The sequence below is a fragment of the Mus caroli genome, chromosome 6 (genome assembly GCF_900094665.2).
Source record: "Mus caroli chromosome 6, CAROLI_EIJ_v1.1, whole genome shotgun sequence".
NCBI classification, from domain to species: Eukaryota; Metazoa; Chordata; class Mammalia; order Rodentia; family Muridae; genus Mus; species Mus caroli.
This window is the reverse complement of record NC_034575.1, coordinates 46,408,896-46,415,907: the sequence shown is the minus strand read 5'-3', so window position 1 is coordinate 46,415,907 and position 7,012 is coordinate 46,408,896. Positions and strand designations below refer to the sequence as shown.

General features: G+C 40.2%; 1 protein-coding gene across 1 annotated transcript in view; it reads left to right on the top strand.

Moving 5' to 3' along the window:
- The window catches only part of Skap2 (src kinase associated phosphoprotein 2), a 153,804-nt gene that overhangs the window by 77,859 nt on the left and 68,933 nt on the right, over window positions 1-7,012 (top strand). The window lies entirely within an intron of this gene.

Sequence of the window (7,012 nt, the reverse complement as noted above, 5' to 3'; positions counted from 1 at the left end):
CATTCTGACTGGTGTGAGGTGGAATCTCAGGGTTGTTTTGATTTGCATTTCCCTGATGATTAAGGATGTTGAACAATTTTTCAGGTGCTTCTCTGCCATTNGGTATTCCTCAGGTGAGAATTCTTTGTTCAGTTCTGAGCCCCATTTTGAGATTTGTTTCTGGGGGTGAGTGAGCTGGAGGGTTTCCAGTAATTGTGGTGGGGAAGAGTATGCCCCTAGAGGAATGGTAAAGAAGTTGTTCCTTGTGGGCCGAATCAAGACTTGTGTGGATGTGTGAGATGTGGATTAACTAAAGACAGCTGGGTCTCTGTGTACATTCTCATGAAGTGCCTTTACATGATTGTTTTCATGTTGTATCATGGTACTTTAATCCTTCATTGTATTGTAAAGTCTCATGCATTTATTGATTCAATTATCTGGGTCTTGTTTTAATACTTGAAATTACTTAAGATCCTGATGTTATTTTCTATTTAAAATTGTATTACGTAATAATATGTAATTCATGATCCTAATAAAGAAAATGTTTTTTTCTTCCAAACACCCTACTTCCTACAAGTAAGAAGTGCTAACAGTTCTGGGTGTGGTTTTCCTGCATTGTTTGAATACATAAAATACAGACCTTTATTTCAAATTGAAAAATGTGTATCAGTTTATATATTCTTCTGCTTTGTTTATCACCCAGACATTAGGATACAGTGTAGTTCTTTATATATTTTTATTTGTCTAGTTTGGCCTTATTTTTAAAAAGTTATAAAAATTTTAAGTAAATTATGCACTCCTTCTATATAGGCATTTTCATTTTTTTTCCACCACAGTGGTGTTTCTGTTGTGCTGTGATTTATTTTGTAGGCTAGGATGGTTGAGTAAGTTCTTAGAGTTTTTATCCACAGACGTCACTAAGGAGGTCTCTTACACCCTCTCCACTGTTGACAGTTCTTGCTAGCCTCATAAGTAAGATGGTAGAATCCTACGTTAATGTTTAGTTGGAGATGCTTGCTGTCCATTGAGTATTATTAGCAAGCACTGTGTCCCAGGCAAAGCCAATGGCATCTGAGCTTCTGGAGTACACTCGGTAGTGAAGGTGAGGAGCACTGGGCAGGATAGCAAATAACTGCACTGGTGTCTGTTCTCAGTCCCAATTGCTTTGCTTCCAATTCTTGACCTGCTTTTCTGTTGATCTATTTATTTATTGTTAAGTATCTGCAGGAGTTCACGTGGTATCCATACAAATATTTTTCTCCAAAATATTATCTGAAAAAGTCATCATTTGATAAACTAATGTTTTCACCAGTTACTCCTGTGTGGATTATTAAGAATCCTACCTGGTTTCTTAGATTGGTAACAGATAATTGGACCAAATATTGAATTGCCATAGCAACATCCTCTGAAGAATTTGTGCTTGTTTTTAAAAAATTTGATGTCGGTTTACATTTTCAATGTTCATTAGAACTTGATTGTGTAAAATTTAAACCTGTTTATATGGAAACTTAATTTAGTTGATTGATTTAATTAATGACTTAATATTAAGAATATGGAAAGTATATTATTTATATAAATTTACATAACATCTACTTTTATTGCAACTATGTATCATGGTCCATTCAGACATGATCTAATTACAGTCAAAATATTGGAAAACTATATAATAGAATATCATATCTGCCATTGTTCTTTGTTGTTTTGGAATAAACCATGGTCTGTGTGTACTCATGGGTTTGAGTAGGTGTGCAGTCTTTGGATTTTTAAGAGACTTGTGAGTGGGTTGGACTGTGCTGGTTCCTCCGGTGTTTCCTGAGGAGTCTCAGAGCTGCCTGAGCATGAGGTCCAAGGGAGGCTGCACAGCATTGCTGACATGAAGCCACACTCTTGTCACCCAGTGTGCTGTCGGCAAATACTGCGTCTTGTGGACCTTTTACCTCATTTTAACTGAAGTCTTAAACCAAAGTGGTGAAATTGTTCTGCTAACGACAACTCTTAACCAGAAAAGCTCATAGGTGATGGGGCCATGTCATCTCTGGGAGCCCCAAAGGAAGATACTCAACACAGTAGACATAACACTCATGGTTTCTCATGATCTCCTTGGGATAAATACCAGTGTCTGTATTTGGAGTTTGGTATGTAATTAGTTTTAAGAAGTATGCCAAAATTAATTCACCAAAAATGGGCACTTTTAAGGCTGTATCTTCTGCTTAAATTTCTTTTTCTTGTATCTTCTGCTTCATCTTGGTAGCTAGAAAGTTTAAAACTGATTGGTGGTCACATCTATAATCCCAGCGCTGAGGAGGCTGAGGCAGGAGGATCTGGAGTTTGAGCATCAGCCTTGGACTTAGGCTAGAAAGTGAATTTAAGGTCACATGGAGCACATCCTAAGCTGAGACGGCTGATGCTGATACACAGCTGCAGTGCAGGGTCTCTGACTTTAATGGCAAGGCTAAGGAGGCAGAGAAGTGTGAGCCTGGCCCTTGGCTTTCCCATCCTGACTGTCCTTTCCAGCTGTTCCAGTCTTTTTCCTTCTGAACTTTATGGTTCTTCATCATTTCAATAGCACCTAATCATGACCACAGAAAGGACTGTAACTGCGTCCCTTGTCCCATCATAGTGTCTGGTATATTTTGGGTGTTTCAAAGTGTTTGAATAGTGAATAAGCAGATGTGTGCAATTGGATGCTTAATGGTGTGTGTGTGTGTCTGCCTGTCTGTCTGTCTGTCTGTCTCAGGTGTAATAAAAATTTATAAAATTATTCTTTTTACTTAAAGGTAAAACTCACCACTCATACCATTATTTGTATGCCTCTAATTCTCCTGTGTTTGTAAGAATGTATGGCTACTGTATTTATCTTATCAATTTTCTTTCAAATTTGTGTTGAATGTTTTAGAACATTTTCTACAAATCCCATAAACAAGAGTTTAGAAGATGTGTTTTTTATTATTTTCAATTATGTGACGATGGCAGTGTATGGGTGGGGATGCTCTTAGAGGCTAAAGGTGTCACATGCCCTGGAGCTAGAGTTGCAGACAAATATGAGCTGCCTGTGCAGACCCTTCTGCAAGACCAGTACATGTTATAACTGCTGAACCATCTCTAGCCCTACTATTAAAAAAACCTTTAAATTAGTTTCTTCAAAAATTATTTATCTCAAAAATATATATTAATTTTTTATTTATTATGATTATTTGTGTCTCTCTGTGTGTGTGTGTGTGTGTGTGTGTGTGTGTGTGTGTGTGTGTATGTGTGTGTGTGTGTGTGAGAGAGAGAGAGAGAGATAGAAAGACATGGAGATGGGCAGATGTTGCAGTGCATGCGTGGAGGCTCTAGAGAGTAACATTGTCCAGTTGGTTCTCTCTTGTGTGGCTTTTGGGGATCAAAGTTAGCTTGTCAGATTTTTGCAGCAAACTCCTTTATTCACTGAGCCTGTTCTCCAGCCCCCTAAGTTCATTTCTTAAGCATGCTTCAGTATAATACAGTTTATATAAAATTGAACCCATGTGTCTTAAAGAAGTACATCTGAGGCACTGTCTGGCTAAGTCTAGTGAGAAAGTCAGACTTCAGCCTACTGTTGTAAAGTACAACATATATGCATAAACTCTGCATATAGTACTGCATCGAGCTAGTCTTATACATGGCTGCTAACAGGCATCCCTTTTAAAGGCAAGGTTAGAATAGGAAGTATGCTTCTGCTAGGTTTTGATTTCTAGGTCCTAGGAAAACATGCCTGAACAGCATCTGTTCTAATCCTGAAGGTTTGCTCAGTGTTCTCTATTAAATTACTGTTCAGTGGCTACGCTCAGGTGTATAGCTAAACTGAAAAGATTTGACATTAGATGAAACTCAGGACAGTGCTATTATCTGTTCATATGAAACAGACATATGCTTCAAAGTTTTACAGGCTGCCCAAGGATGGTTACCCTTGCTTGTTATTCTAGTACCAAGGAGGCTAAAACAGAGGAACTCTCGGGCAGTCACTGATTCTAGGCCACAAAAATAAGATCCTTTTTAAAAAAAACAAAACAGGTTGTTGGTGGCATATGCCTTTAATTCCAGCACTCGTGAGGCAGAGGCAGAGACAGGCCCGGTCTACAGGTCTACCAAGTTCCAGGTTAGCCAGGGCTATGTAGTGACACCTTGATTCAAAGCAAAACAAAAACCACCCACAAATTTTATGATCTATGATTGACCTGGTTTGTAAAGCTTTGTTGACTAATTGCTGATCTGTCTTGTATTAAGGTCAGCTCCATCCAGCCTTATGTCCCTATGAGGACACTAAAGATAGATTATAAATGTAGTGTAAATGTGAATTGACAAGTAAGAATGCATTCGCTGTACCACTGCATCAGCTGATTTTTAGAGGACATGCCCTTCGACTTACACAGCAATGTTACAAGATGTCAGAACCCCCTGGAGACTGGAATTACTGAGGGCTATGAGCACTTCTGAGGCTGCTTCTTAAGAACAGTTAGACAAGTAAACTCGGATGGATGAGTAGGAGAGTGTTCTCAACGTGGACTGAGGCAGGGGTCTCAGACACATGAAATAGTCTTATATGCTGGGCATCAAATATGAAACAAATGTTAAAAGGGTACCTTTTATTTTCTTTTTTATTTATTTTATACATTAATTTATTTTGTACACTCCATATTCCATTCCCTATCCCCCCATCCACCCTCCAACTGTTCCACATCCTATACCTCCTCTGTCTCCACGTGGGTATCCCCACTCCCCCACCCCACCTTATCTCTAAACTTCCTGGGGCCTCCAGTCTCTTGAGGGTTAGGCGCATCGTCTCTGAATGAACACAAACAGGGAAGTCCTCTACTGTTTGTGTGTTGTGGGGGAGGGGGGCTCATATCAGCTGGTGTATGCTGTCTGTTTGGTGGTTAAGTGTTTGAGAGATCTTGGGGGTCCAGATTAATTGAGACTGCTGGTCCTCCTACAGGATTGCCCTTCTCCTCAGCTTCTTTCAGCCTTCCCTAGTTCAACCACAGGGGTCAGCAGTTTCTGTTTGTTGGTTGGATCCCACTTTGGGCCTGTCACTGGACCTTCTTTTCCTCAGGCTCTTCTCCATTTCCATCCCTGAAATTCTTTCAGACAGGAACAATTATGTGTCAGAGATGTGACTGTGGAATGGCAACCCCCTCTCTCACTTGATTCCCTGTCTTCCTGCTGGAGGTGGGCTCTGTAAGTTCCCTCTTCCTACTGTCAGGCATTTCATCTAGGGTCCCTCCCTTTGAGTCCTGAGAGTCTCTCACCTCCCAGGTATCTGGTGCATTCTAGAGAGGTTCCCCCCCCCCCGCACCCCCAAGCTCCTATTTCCCGAGGTTGCCTATTTCCATTCTTTTTCCATTCTTTCTGCAGGCCCTCAGGGCTTCAGTCCTTTTCCCTCACCCAATACCAGATCAGGTTCCCCGCTACCCCCACCCCCCAAACCCATCCACTTTCCCTCCCCAGTCTCTCCCTTCCTCCCCACTTGTGATTGCTTTCTTCTCTCTCCCAAGTGGGACTGAGGCATCCTCACTTGGGCACTTCAGCTTGTTGACCTGAGGTACTTTTCTTAAAATGAATGTATTTACCAAACGACTGAGCCTCTTTTCAGGCTCAACATGTGGATGGAGAAGAGGTAAAAGGAAATACTATCTCCCTCAGTTTGGGACTCACACTTACAACTAATGGTGAAAGCAAAGAATTTAAAGATTTAGACAAGTTTTTATTACACAAGTTATTTAATTCCTTAGATTTGTTTGTTTTTGTTTCCAGGACTGTTTTCTTGGTATGCTTGTTGTTGGTATATAGGGAGCTTACGGATTTTTGTGTGTACATTTTGTGTTCTGCTACTTTGCTATAATTTATCGGCAGTAGAAGTTTCTGATGAAGTATTTTATGTATATAAGCGATCTTCTGCCTACCAGGACACTTTGACTTCTTCCTTATCTATTTTGTGCCTTGTTCACCTCCCTCCGCTAACACTATTGCTCTAGCTAGGACTTGGAGCACTGTATTGAACAGGACGAGAAGGTGAGAGGACTGCCTGGTTTTGTTCCTGATTTTAGTAGGAATGCTTTGAGGGTTTCTCTGTTTAGCAAGATGCTGGTTGTGAGATTACTGTGTGTTGTCCTTATTATGTCGAGACGTATCCCTGTATCCATGTCCTCTGGGGCTTTATTATAAAGAGATGTTGGATTTTGTCAGAATCCTTTCCTGAATTTAAATGAGATGATGATGTGGTTTCTGTCCTTGATTCTATTTATGTGGTGGATTACATTTATTGATTTGCATATATTGAACCATCCCTGCATCTCTTGGATAAAGCTGACTTGATCATGGTGGATAATCTTTGCCATGGGTTCTTGAATTAGGTTTAAATCTTTATTTGAGAATTTTTCTTTTTTTTTAAATTTTTAATATTTTTATTACATATTTTCCTCAGTTACATTTCCAATGCTATCCCAAAAGTCCCCCATAGCGCCCCCCACTTCCCTACCCCTGCTTGTGGACGTTGTACATCGTGGTGCGGAGCCTAGTGCGCACCACGATGTACAACGTCCACAAGCAGATATTTGGGTCCTTTCAGCAAAATCTTGCTAGTGTATGCAATGGTGTCAGCGTTTAGAAGCTGATTATGGGAAGGATCCCTGGATACGGCAGTCTCTAAATGGTCCATCCNTTCATCACAGCTACGAACTTTGTCTCTGTAACTCCTTCCCTGGGTGTTTTGTTTCCAATTCTAAGAAGGGGCACAGTGTCCACACTTTGGTCTTCATTCTTCTTGAGTTTCATGCGTTTAGTAAATTGTATCTTATATCTTGGGTATCCTAAGTTTTGGGCTAATATCCACTTATCAGTGAATACATATTGTGTGAGTTCTTTTGTGATTGTGTTACTTCACTCAAGATGATGCCCTCCAGGTCCATCCATTTGGCTAGGAATTTCATAAATTCATTCTTTTTAATAGCTGAGTAGTACTCCATTGTGTCAATGTACCATAATTTCTGTATCCATTCCTCTGTTGAGGGACATC